The sequence below is a fragment of the Ursus americanus genome, chromosome X (genome assembly GCF_024610735.1).
Source record: "Ursus americanus isolate L20-20 chromosome X, mUrsAme1.1.p, whole genome shotgun sequence".
Classification (NCBI taxonomy): domain Eukaryota; kingdom Metazoa; phylum Chordata; class Mammalia; order Carnivora; family Ursidae; genus Ursus; species Ursus americanus.
Genome location: NC_142164.1, coordinates 100,488,699 through 100,502,837, shown reverse-complemented (window position 1 = coordinate 100,502,837; position 14,139 = coordinate 100,488,699). Strand labels below are relative to the sequence as shown.

Genomic DNA, 14,139 nt, shown 5'->3' with positions numbered 1-14,139 from the left:
AAATCTTATTGAAGGATTTTATGTAGCTTAAAAAACTTTAATGCTTCCTTCACATAGATTTGTATCATATTTATTACTAGTCATTTAATTTAAGTAACTGCTATGCTTATTACTGGATAAAGAAAAGTTACTGGTTGTCTTGTACTAATTTATGTCATCAACACCCCTACTGAATTTTCTTTTTGTTTTTCACATTCTTTTGGATTTTCACAGTATATTATAATAATATGTGAAAAACATAATATGCCTTCTTCCCTCCCAATATTTATAGCTCTCATTTCTTAACTCTTTCTTATCTAATTGCATAGGCTAGGAGCCACAGTTCAATGTAAAATAATGGCTGTTAATTGACATCGCTATCTTGTTCTCAACTATAGTAGATAGTCCTCTAGATTCACCATTAAATATGATGCTGATTTTCATATATACATATGGAAATATTTTCATTAAAAGACACACACACACACATATACACACACCGGAACATATAATGGAATGATATTCGAAACATACTACAGTATCCACCCAACAGACTCTGACCTCTATCTATGAGCACTGAGCAGCCAGCCCAATTGTACACCACCTGATGTGCTATACCAGTATGTACTGACCACATATCAGCTCTATGAATACATGCTACAACAGTTAAGGGAGTATTATTTTTTACCAGATATAGGCATTGAATTTTATAATTCTTTTTTTGCTTTCTGTAAGATGAATTTTTTTTTCTTATTGTAGTTTTAATATGGAAAACTTTCCTTACTCTCTGGATAAAATGATCACGATGCACTCACTGTTAGGCTACAATTGGTGATATTCTTTGTAGGCATTTGCTTCAATATGAATCAAATTTTTTTGGAGGAGGGTTCTCCTTGTCTGCTTTCTTTCTAGCAAAATTCTAATCCAATTTTTGAAGTATTTGGAAGCTTCTTTTCTCTGTCTGTGTTCTGAAACAGATAAAATTACATTAGAGTTAATTTTTTTCCTTGTAGATTAAATAATTCACCTGTTATAGTCTCAGAATATTTCAAACAACAGAAAATCCAATGTAGATTAGCTTAAATTACAAAGGGAACAGTTACTCTTGTTATCCAATAATCCAAAAGCAAAGAGTCAGGTGCCACTTGATCTAGGGATTAAATATTATAGACGCATTTCTCTCAATACATTGCCTGCCTTGCTTCTTTGATACTTGTTTCTACTGCAGAAAGCTTCTTCCCTTGTTCTCAAAGTATGGCTGCCATCAGCTCCAAAAGTCAGACATTTCTCATTTGCATCCAGCAGCAAAGAGAATCTCTTCGCGTAGTTCTCATGGAAGAAGGGAGTACAATTCCTAGAACCTTATGCATTTCATTTGCTTTGCCTTTGTTGTATATCTATCCATTTATTAGTAACAAATGTCAAGGAATACGCTAATACATCCTTGGGCCTGCTGATGGGGTAGGGTCAATCTCACTCAAACTGCTTGGCTAAGAATTGGGAATTGAATTTCCTACTGGAAATTTAGAATACTTCTTAAGGAAGGGAGGGAGAATGGAAAAGACAAAGAGTCAATATCTATTAATGTATCATAGTAAATTATATATTTTATGTACATATGCACACAGCTATAATATGAATTTGCCATAAATATATTTATATAAAGCCCAGGGAACACCAAATTCATGTAATCAAACTGGTAAGAATGAGCTCCTGGGCAAAACGTAAGAAAAACAGATCTTAGATTTCAGATAATGGTAAAAGGGGCTTTTAATCTTATAGTTGATATTTTTATAGAAATACTATATTCATGTATTAAGTATCATTTTATAAATTTCAAACAGAGATAGGAAGAAAAAGAGAAAAATGTACCAATTTTCTTACAGCTAAGTTGAATACCCTAAAAAGAACAACATATAGAAGTTAATGTAAATCATTGCTTATAGTTCACTTCCAGGGTATCAGTATGGAGTGATATATCTGCATACCCTAATATAATACTTTATTTGAGAAATAATAATGAAATCACATTATTTGTTAGGTATAAAAGAAAAATTGTTACAGTATCATATTAACTAAGTAGGAAATTTTTATTGACATCCTTGTGGTACTTTAAAATGTTGTGACTTTACCTGCATTGCTATTTATAGCATACGCATAATTTTATAGATAAGTACCCAGAGACTTAAAGACGTTATAGGAATGAACTGAAGTCAGATTAAATAGGAAGTACTTCAATAATGACACAAACCTAGCCATTCTAAATACATATCCCATACAGTATACTTTTCATCTATGTCTGAAATATTAGTGAAGACAAATAAAGGCACCATGCATAATACTATTATTCAAAACATACTTTTCTAAAGGAATTTGTAACTATGTGAGCTAATGTTACCTAAACTTGTGGGGATCATTTCACGATATACACATATATCAAATCATTATGTTGTACACTTTGAACTAACTCAATGTTATATGTCTATTATTTCTTAATAAATCTGGAAAAAAGTAACTAGAGGGTATTATGCTAAGTGAAATAAGTCAGAGAAAGAGAAATAGCATATGATCTCACTCATACATAAAATTTAAGAAACAGAACAGATGAACATAGGGGAAGGGAAGGAAAAATAAAATAAGATAAAAACAGAGACGGAGGCAAACCATAAGAGACTCTTAACTCTAGGAAACAAACTGGGGGTTGCTGGAGGGGAGGTGGTGGGGGGATGGGGTAATTGGGTGATGGTCATTGAGGAGGGCACTTGATGCAAGGAGCACTCTAATATATGCAATTGATCAATCACTAAATTCTACCCGTGAAACTAATAATACACTATATGTTAACTAAATTGAGTTAAATAAAAATTTTTAAAAATGTATTCGTCTATAGGACACTGATGCATTTTCTAAACTCTAACATAGTGAGATTTTCCGCATAATATGTAATCTACTCTATATTGAAAAGGATATTCATATTTAAGATCAATAGAAATCATACAAAATTTTAGTACATTTAAAGAGTAATACTCAAATCTGAGAAAAATATAAATAGCTTCCACAGACTATCAACCATTCTTTGATATTTCGCAATCTTTGGAAATACATCAAAAATACTGTATCTTCTCCACTGCCAAATGTGATAGACTAAAGCACTCTTCAGATTTTTTAGGGCATCTTTGAAAATGTCTACAGCAGAAACATCCCAATATTATTGGGTAGCTTATCAGGCTCCTCAGCCCATTCATACGTCCTTCTTTTCTAAAGGGTTGCCTTAGTAACTCTCCAACAAAAGTAGTTTTCTGCAGTTTTCTCCAAATACTACCCACGTAATTGCCCAATTTAGTCATTGCAGTGGGGGCAGGAAATAATGTATCTCAAATTTGGTTTGCTTCTGATTCCAACAGTTTGGAGACCAAAAACCTAGTAAAAACAGCTAAAAGTGTCAGCTATATTAAAATAGCAATCATATGCAATACTATAGAGGGATGATGGATATAAAACAATTTCCTTTATTATTCCAGGGGAGGATAGACTGATTAAATTTAGTCTTTGCAAAATGAAGTGTGTGTGTTACAACTTAAAGGTAACTAACTACTAGATTAGAATCAAAAGAATACCTTTCATAGCAATAAATGGGAAAGGGGAAAAAAACAAACAACAACAACAACAAAATCCAGAAATGGACCAGGAGTTGATGCAAGTGTAGTGGCTAGGAAACTCAGTCTACACACTCAGATGTGCAAGGTATTTAATTTCAAGTTGTATATAATTGGACATAATTTCTATTTTAAGCCCCCATTCTTCAATGGGATTGAAGCTTAATCTCAGTAAACTAAGTAGGCCTCTATTCCCCCACATTTTTCTCACATTAGCAATGAAACTGCAGCATGGGGGAATGCATGAGGAGTATTGGTGATGTGGACCTCCGTCAAAGTATCCCACGACACATATAAAGTACTTTAGCAGGGTGCTCGGCATGTAGTGAAAGTTAGTTATTCTCTCTCGATTTCTGAGGCAAGAGTAAAAATTTCGCTGCTACCTTTTTAGCAACTCCTGTGGTGAGTGTAATGACAGTGGTTTGCAGAGTACTGTGTTTTTATGGAGAAGAATTCAAGCAGTGTTAGCTTTATATGACCTTTGGAAGCATGGGTAAAGCAGAAAGAGGGACACTATGTGCATAGATTTTTCACAGACCTGATATGCTGATACCAGATTTCTACTTTATTATTAATAAATATATCTGGTAGGTGCATATAATGGTTCTAATGTTTAAAGTACTTTCATGATACATTTCAAGACACATTATATGTAGGAGAAAGAACTCAGCCTATGGAGTCAGACAAACATATCTGAATACATTCTCACAAGTGCTAGTTACATACTTCTGGGTGCCTCTGTTTCTTCTGTAAAAAAGTCAAAATCTGTACTGTGTTAGTTCGTGTTCTCCAGGAAGGAGCTGTCATGAGAGAAGTTAGCATACAAGGACTTCATTAGAGAATATGTTGGTGAGGAGCAATGGACAGCAAGCTGGAGGAGGGTGGGACAAGCATCAGATCATGACACATTCCGACCTCAAATGAAGAAGAGAGGGAATGATGGAAACATCCTAGATCACCCTGTAGTCTAAAGATTGTTCAGGAGAGCCTTCAGAAAGTCCTCAAACAACTCTCCAGTCAGAGGAGTCTCTCATCTCCCAAGAACAAGCCTGCTTCTGTACCCCTGCCTTCAAATCACTAGCTGGGAGCAGCCCCACGAAGCATGGCTTGGGGGAAAGTGGGGCAATGACTACAGAGCAGTGGCTGGGGCCTTTACTTGTATTTTATTATATTCCCTCTCTACAAGGTGTGTTCTCATGGCCACCACATCTACCTCACAGATTTATTGTGAAATTAGAAATGATACAGGTAAATTGCATAGGAAAAGTGTGCTCGACATATAATAGATGCTCAATAAAAGACTAACTATTGACATGTTATTTGTGAACTGCTTATCATAACAGGGATATTCATAAGTTACATATTGTTTAACCCTCAGAGAACTTCTTCCCATTAGGTGTTTGTATTAGTCTGCTAAGGCTGCCATAACAAAGTACCACAGACTGGGGGGCTTAAACAACAGAAGTTTGTTTTCTCACAGTTCTGGAGGCTAGAAGTCCAAGATCAAGGTGTCAGCAGAGTTGCTTTCTTCAGAAGCCTATCTCTTTGGCTTGTAGATGGCCATCTTGTCCCTGTGTCTTTATGTGGTCTTCCCTCTGTGTATATCTCTGTGTCTAAATTTCTTCTTTAAGGATACCAGTTACACTGGAGTTGGGTCCATCCTAATTACTTCATTTTAACTTAATTATTTCTTTTAAGACCCTGTCTCCAAATACAGTCCTATTCTGAGGCCCTGGGTGTTAGAACTACAACATGTGAACTTTGGGGGACACAATTCACACGTTACAGTGTTGTCAGCCATACACTAAAAATAAGAACTCTGAGATTTAGAGGTGTCACATAAAATGCCACCGTTACATATGTAATGAAAAGCAGAAACAGGATCTCTGTAATTCTAAGCAAAGTCTATTCTCTTTTGATTAAAGTGCATTACACACCTCACCCGTGTGTGTACTTGGCCCTTTCAGGTAGAGGATAAGAAAAAAGGTAACTCAGCCTAGTGGATGTGAACCCAATATCCATAAAGTAAGAGAAGCTCTTGAATCAAGCTCTACATGTCTTTAGAGTAATGGTTCACAATTAAAGGTGAGTTTGCCTCTTGAGGGATATTTAGCATCTTCTGGATACATTTCTGGTTGTCACAACTGGTGTGTGCTGCTGGCATTTGGTAGGTAGATGTCAGGGATGCTGCAAAATTTCTTACAACGCACAGAATGCCTTCCAAAACAAGGAAATATCGGGCTCAAAATGTCATCTGTGGTGAGACTGAGAACCCCTACACTAGAATAAGATAATCTGATCACTGAGTCAGGACTAAAGGGATAGGAAATTATCTAGATCTATCTTGAAAATTTAGGGTTCTGTCGTGGCCATTCCTGAGTATGATGAGTATTTCTTTTCCTAGGCCAGATGGTTGGTACAGGCTCTGGGTGGCAGCCTGGCAAAAATGAAACCTATGTGGTTCAAACTTAATTCTGGTTTTATAAAAATGTCTTTGTCCCTCTCACACTGATCCTCCTAGATGAAAAGTTTGGGCGAGAGTAAGGAATAACTGAAAGAAAGGGCAAAGTTATAGTTACTAGAAAGAGACACTCAGGTATTGTGGAAACGGAAGAAGAGCAACAACCTAGAATCGAGGGTTGCACAGGGGAGGAAGGGGCATTAATGATCTCTGTCTTTCAAAACTGCTTCTGAAGGCTTCCTCCCCAAGGAAAACATTCTGGTGCATCTCTTCCAAACTGTTAGAAGCGTCTTCAATTGAATTGACTATTGGGTCTGCCATACCCAGCTGGAAAGAAAGCCCTGACCACGATTCCCTTAACCTCACTGAGAGATCTACCAGACGATACAAAGGATGCTCCCGCTTCCTGCAGCACACATGCACACACACACACACACACACACACACACACACACACACACACACCTCTGGGTGTCATCCTCACCCCCAACCTCAGTCACCATGGGGTGGGTTAATGTCACACCACCATGCTGGTGGCATGGACAAATAAGAACGATTGGACTGATAGCATTCAGCAGACCCTCCAAAACGAGGAACTGGCTTCGTTATTTGAACTGAGCTGCGAACCTTAACATTTAGCTGCTAGCATTTTCAACCTGTGTTCCCTGACTGATGCAGGTATTACCTGACAGACCTGCCAATTTTAAAGACTTTCCTTTCAGTGGGTCATTTGTACTCTTGAGACTGTAATTGTTGGGTGGGAGCTAACCATTAACATGTCTCGCTCCTGAAAACACCGTGACTTGCACCGTAGGATGGGAAACTTGCAGCATCTGGGATCCTCCAACACCCTAAAGAGAAGAGCTTAACTCTGAGGCAACAACATTCATCTATACCAGGGCCCTCAGCTTTGACTGTTATCTCAATTGCTTTAAGGAAAAGGACACTTGGACTATTATCCATGGATACATTCTAGCTGACTGCTCTGCTTGTTGGGAGGGCCATGGTGGGGAAGGGAATGATGCTTACTTACTGTTGTCACTTTCACAGATCTTGGATGCCCTCCCCCACCTCTCCTGCTACTCTTCTGATTTCATTCTCACTCTACGCTCCATGGTTAACACCCCAGATACCACTCCACCCAAGTGTCTTTATTGCTATGCAAGCTTATTTTTCTTTCTACTTTAATGCTTTTTATTTCAATTGTGTCTCAGCAGGGCATGATGCATACATATAGACTTGTCTGCTAACCAGAACTGAACTCTTAATTTTGAATTTATCATGTTGCTACTAATTTGATTGAGAATATAGGATTACTGATTTATGAGTATAACTTGTGATATAAGTGTTTTTTTACCTGACTTTATTGCCAATCTTCTGGGAATTGATTATGCTACTATTGTCGATAATAAAGAATTTCAAAAGTTATTTATTAAGTGCTGAATATGATCTGGGTAGTTTACAAATAGTTGCTGAGTTTTAAGACAAGATGGAGAAATTGTGGTTAGAGGAAAAAAGAAGTAAATTGTCTAAGGTCATGGGACTGGTAAGCGTCAGAGCCTGTGTTGTCAGCAAGAGCTGTCTGAATATGAAGCTTTTGCCTTATCTGTTGTATCACCTTTCCTTTGTTGGTATATTTAGAAAGTCACTGTGCCATAAAAATTACTGGAAGTCATGTATTTAAAGCCCTGATTTTGATGAGCCCAGGGTACCTCTCCAAAACTGCTCACCTACATTTTATTGTACATACGAGACCATTCCAAACTGTTACTTCTTTTCATAAGTAACCCACTTCTAAAAATCTTAAAGATGAAATTAAACATTTTTGACATGGTATCTCCTCGCACACAGTATCTAGAGAGGCTGAACATTTTGGTCAATTTTTCACTCAGTGCGCAGACAGCAAGGATTGCTCTTCTGTGTTTTGTTGCCCTCTTAAGTGTTCCTGTAATCGTAGGTTACGCCATGTGATGGGCAATTTGCCTTCGCACCATTTTGCCTGTCATGTTGTTTCCCTAACATTAAGTAGCTGAGACTAGGAAAGGGCTCATAGAGGTTACACAGCTCAATAGAAAGCCTCTCCTTTTTCTTTTTTTTTCTTCTTCTTCTTTTTGTTAACTTCTCATTACACTTATGCCCTCCTCCACCCTTCCTTACAAATTCACTGGAAACAATACAGCAAGAAATGCAAATATTCATTTTTTTCCTTCCTACAAGTGTCCATTAAAAGATTTTTTTACAGTGTCTATTTTTTACCGGCTGATTAAAACTAGCTGAAGAAAAGAGAATAAGCAGAAAGAGGATAGAAAAATTGTTCTCCTCTCTCTAGTTGTAAATAACTGCTCTGTTAAGGAATTGGGTCTACTTCCACGAAAACAAAGGGTTAAGCATATTTTTTTCAAAACAACACTCTGAGTGTGCATGTAAATGTGTGTACTCTGGATAACATTCCCCAAGACAGTCTAGCCAGAAGGAAAACATGACATGCTCTTGGAACAAACTGCCTCTTTTGACATACACTCACAACATGAATAGTCCCATTACAACATTTAATTTAACTAGCATGGCTTGAGAGATGTAAAAATGCAGTTTCCCTGCTGTGTCATGTCCTTAGCAATGTGTGATTATATCTCCTGAGGTCATGTCCACACTTTAACAGATTTATGTCTGATGAAATGATTATTTCTTATTTTAAGAATACACTCTCTTTGTAGCTCTTACACAACTCTCTCTTCCTTTTGCCTGAGATCTGTCTCCTATTGGCACAATAGTATATTTAAGATGGTCTCTTTTGTTTTTGGAATTACAAGGTGACTTTTTTTTTTTTAAGATATTTTTTTTTAATTTATTTGAAGAGATAGAGACAGCCAGCGAGAGAGGGAACACAAGCAGGGGGAGTGGGAGAGGAAGAAGCAGGCTTCCAGCGGAGGAGCCTGATGTGGGGCTCGATCTCATAACGCCGGGATCACGCCCTGAGCCGAAGGCAGTCGCTTAACGACTGCGCCACCCAGGCGCCCCACAAGGTGACTTCTTAATTTCTGAATTTTATACTTCAACATGAATATCATCAAATGGTGCAAAACTACGATGGTATTTTGAATAGAAAACAAAAATCTCTCTTGTGGAAAACTATACTTCATGTCCATACAGACAGCCCATCTGGTTCAAACAATGACCAAAATTGAAATTAACTCTAAAATCTTCAAAACAGGAGAAACTGCTTCAGTTTTAGCCATTTCAGGAAAAATGGACCAAGTTAACTTGCTCCTTTAAAAATAAATCCTAACTCTTTGCTACAACTTATTTTTAGAAATGCATTGCATTCACTCCTTTCAGAAAGCACCTTTCATATTACACCCTTGTTTGTTTACAGGAAAAACACTCCGGGTACTGTTGGTGGAATTTGACACTTAAGTAACTTCCTCTTGGTCCAAAATGGTTCCTAGATATTAAATGCCACCTCATTCAGCACTACTTTTTGTATGTTAGTCTTTGTAAATTATACTTTAAAACTTAACCTGCTGCTCTGAAGATGGACACAACTTTTTTAATGAGTCAGGAAATACCTTCAGAAATACCTTTCACCATCTGGCAGTTGAAAGTGTTCCCTTCTACCCACCACCAGGGTAATAGAGAACACCTTTTCAGAATACCAGTGGACTGATTCTTGGCATCTCTAATCTAAAAAAAAAAAAAAAAATTCAATTCACAATTGCACATTTTGAATCCAGCTTCCTTTTTTTATTCATGAAAATACACACTACAAGTTACTTCCCTCCAATTACCCAGAGGCTGAATTTGTGTTAAATCTTCACAGACATGTGAATAGCTTCAGTTTGTTTTTTGATTACAGTTGACTTTGTTTTCCACGTAAACGTGAATTTTTATAGCAAAAAAAAAAAGGCAATTGAGGAAAAAAAAATATCATAGCCAGAACCACTGGGCAAGTAATGTTACAGGCTTTGCAACTGCAGTGTTAATAGTTGTTTCTAAAATACAGCCCTGGAACAAAATGACATTCATCTTATATTATCAATTTGTTTCCTCCCCCCAAACTAAGATTTTTTTTTTTTTTCTTGCAAAGAAGTTATAGTTCAGGTTCCGGTTAGTTTTTTAGTTTACTTTTTTTTTTCTTAATTCTGTGAAGTTTGATTTTTACAGAACTAAACCCTCCTAGGTGATGACCCTGACATCTTTGCTACTTATTGTATATTTAGAAGTTCAAATGAGAAAGCTTTTGGATTCAGACTTTTCAGCTAATTGATGTTTACAGAATTTTCGTAAGGTAGAGTTTAGTAATGTTGAGGGTCTCTCATAAAGATTTTACAAGCTAAGATGTGGTCTCTTCCTGGGGGGTGTTTCATCTTCCTTATCTTTTTCTTCATCATTGGGACGATTCATTAAGCCAACGGTGCTGCTACCGTGCAGGCTACGTGTTCCATTAGCAGCAGCAGCATGGGATGAAGCGAATTTGTAGCCCCCCGAAGATGCTCCTTTAGGAGGATCTACCTTGTCTTCATTTTCTTTTGTTTTTTTCGTCTCCATAAATTTATAACGATCTTGAAAATCATTTTCCAGTGGCGGTATAATTGCTTCGCCTTCCTCTGAATTTCCTTTAGAACACTTTTCTTCTTTCTTCTCCACGACTCTGGTACCCCTGCAAAGTATTTTACTATACAGTATAGAATGTAAATTCTTCCGTATTTGACTCTGCCGGTCTTTCTCTTGTTCATATTTAATCTTCAATCCTTTGAATGTCTGAACATATTCAATCGATTCAAGTGTTTTATAAAACTTTTCAACTATATGTGCAACAAGAGATTTGATATTTTCCACTCTTATGTATTCAAACAGCTCAATAACAGCTGAATTCAACATATTGTACCGAGTTCCATTACCCAGAAGAGCATTGACAACTGGCTCAAAAAGATTTCCCTTGATGATGTAACAATTATAAAGTTCATCTTTAAGGCCAATCATCCTTCTCATAAAGCGGAGAGCACACAAGATCAGGAAAGTGTGCTTTGAATTCAACAAGATCAAGACTCTTCTTAGCAAGTCTTTGCTCAAAATATAGTTTTTTATGTAGTATGTGTGATGTTGCACACAAAATGTGAGCAGCTCTAAAATTAAAGAAAGCAGCTGTGCTCTTTGATAATTATTGAGGGAATTTGTGTTGTTTTTGTCGGATCCAACTACATTATCCCCTTCACATATATCTTCTGAAGTGGTGACAATAAGTGGTGCTATGAAGTTATGAATACAATGCTTATAGAAGAAATTTAGAAATTCACTTCTTTCACATTTACTAGATGTTGCTAGCATGTTTTCTGGATCAAGTAGAGTACGAAGAAGTCCCATTAAATGAACAGCACCTCCCAGCTCAGGATCAGTATCACACATTATTTGCTCAATGACTAAATTAATGAAAAGGTTACCGTCTTCACTCTCCTGGGCTTCTTCCATGATAAATTCTCGAATCATGGGTGGACTATATTCCACTAGATAAGTAAATATATCAGTAGCAGCTGACCTTATCTGCAAATCCTCCATGCTCATGACGATTTTAAGAACAGGAAGAATCCCCAATTCTGTCAATGTTTTGAACAGTGCATCTTTGCTTGGAGGCTGTAATGTCTGAGAAAACGCGCAGAATTCCTTGAAGAAAAATAGCAATTCGCGCCGTCTATCGTCATCTGTAGTCTCATCCCTTAACTGTGCAAACACTTCAGACAAAAAGTTGGCATCATCCTGCAGCATGCTGACTATCTCAACCTTGTTGAGGAAAATAAAAGTGGTAAGAGTAGAAAGAAAATTCTCTTCATACATGGATGGTGCAGGCAGAAGGATGTCATGGATGTACTGTACCCTGTATGTCTGATGTATTTTTTGCCGAAGTTCACGGTCTGTTATTGGTACAACTTCCTTGAACCTTGCATTTTGGGTCAAGAATTCCCTATGCCTTTTTGGCTGAGCCAAAGCAGGGTCATACTCGAGGCATCCCACCACATCCATGATACACTCAGCAGAAAACATGATCTCAAGGAGAGCTGTCTTGTTAAGGAATAAGATGCCTTTAATAATTTCATACAAATGGTGTAAGCCTGTAGTGTCCCGTAGGTCCTCACAAGTGTGGAACAGCTGCAGCAAATTTTTAATATAGTCCTCATTTTCTAAGATCAGAGCCAGTCTCTCCTTGCGGATCGGTGAAGTGAGAACTGAGGTAACAAAGTCAGAAATCTCTTCGAGTTTACCGAGTTCACAGTTAGGCAGTTCAAACACATTATTGGTTTCCAGTACTTCATCCAGTTGTTCATTTTCGAATTCCTCCAAGAGGTCCTGTGTGATTTCGACGGATGGGTCTTTTCCTTGAACCCGGCAAATGTCTTCCCAGATCTTATGACAACCCTCAGTGTCCTGGAAACTTAACGCCAAGCCATAGTTCTCTGCTTCAGACCAGACAATCAGGGTTTCCTGTTGTTTCTGATAAGGCGTATTTGAATTTATCTTTGATTCCAAGATTAGTGCGTCATGGGAATCCGACCGCACGAGCAGGTACGTGCCCTGGAGGTGCTTCACGTAGCTGGAAGAGATGTGCCCAGTGCCGAGATCATCCCATTGTTGGTCCTCGTTCAGTGAGTAGACTTTTACACGATACTGCTTGTCAGCCATGGCGACCCCTGGCCTCCTGTCCCCAGCCCTGGTCTCGGTGTGGGGGGCCGCTGGGTCGCGTGCGCCCGGAGTCAACTGTAGTTGTCGCTGTTGTGGCAGCGACGGTAGCTCAGGCGGCGGGAGGGGAAAATTCCGCGAGAAGATGGCAGAGAAGTAGCGTTCAGGTGGACGCTGGCGGTTCCGGAGATCTGTAGAGTTCTCCGGAGTCCCGCCTCCTCTCCCTTCCATCTTATGTTTCCCTCTCTCCATTTTGCCCTCGCATAGTCCTTTTTAACGTGGCTTTACGAAGTGAGTCTTTGGCCTGCTCCCGGTCGTCTAGGACAGCCTCGATTATGGCAGGATTCTTATGATTGTCACCGGATTCTACCCCAACGGAATGTTCTATACGCGTTGAGGCATTGCGGCCAAGCTTACATGGAGGCTTAGTGATTAGAACAAAGCGCTGTTCTTTCCACAAAAAACTTTTGTTCCCCAGAAACATTTTCACTTATAGGTGTGTAGGAGACTTAGGACTTTAAACAAAAGAAAGCTGAATCACTATGTCCTGACCAATTCAACACCTCACATTCCAAGTTGAGGCTTCCCCCACCCCCGACCCACCCACCCAAAAAAAGAAGCAGGAGCCAAGTGAAGCGTAGACTATTAGCGATAATCAGAGATCTGTAGGTGGGTCTTCTCCACAAAGCTTGGCCTATTATCTGTCATTCACTTAACCCATCCTTGGGGGAGGATCTTGTTCCCAGAAGGAGCTGGCAACACTTTTATTCTGTTTGGCTGCACCTAAAGCGCCGTCATTTACCACAATGGGAAAACCTTTTTCCAATCTATAACCACACTCCTCCCTTAGAGGAGTGGGCCAGAGGGAAACTGGGTTGATTAGCTAAGAGTGCCTATTGTACACCACAGATCAATGGTTTTATTTCTGTCCTGATCATTACAGTGGTAATAACAACCACAACTGAGTAGTAATACTTGAGGGCTTATTAGTATTACAGAGAAAAGTAATAACATAATTGATCACATTAAATACTTGAGTACTTTTTATGTTCAAGACAATGTGACAAGAACTTTTATATCTTTTTGTATTTAATTTTCATTATAACCTTGTGATATAGGAGTATTAAGGGTCCTTAGAGAATTTAAATAAATCACCGAAGGTCACACCCCTAATAGGTTGAGGAACTCTGATTTGAACACATGTCTTTCTGATTCCAAAATTGGTTTTTTCAGCCATTGAACTATGCTAGCACCTTCTTTTCTTGGCCTTCGTTACATTTTATTTCACATTCCTTCCATCTATATAATTTGTAATCAACATAAAATTATCGAGAAGATGAAAGTCACGCACTTCCTTCTTTAGATCCACATCTG

General features: G+C 38.2%; 1 pseudogene; it reads right to left on the bottom strand.

Annotated features, from left to right (window-relative positions):
- Window positions 1-10,419: 10,419 nt before the first annotated feature.
- LOC123791108 (serine/threonine-protein phosphatase 4 regulatory subunit 3 pseudogene) lies at window positions 10,420-12,819 on the bottom strand (annotated as a pseudogene).
- Between the last annotated feature and the right edge of the window lie 1,320 nt (window positions 12,820-14,139).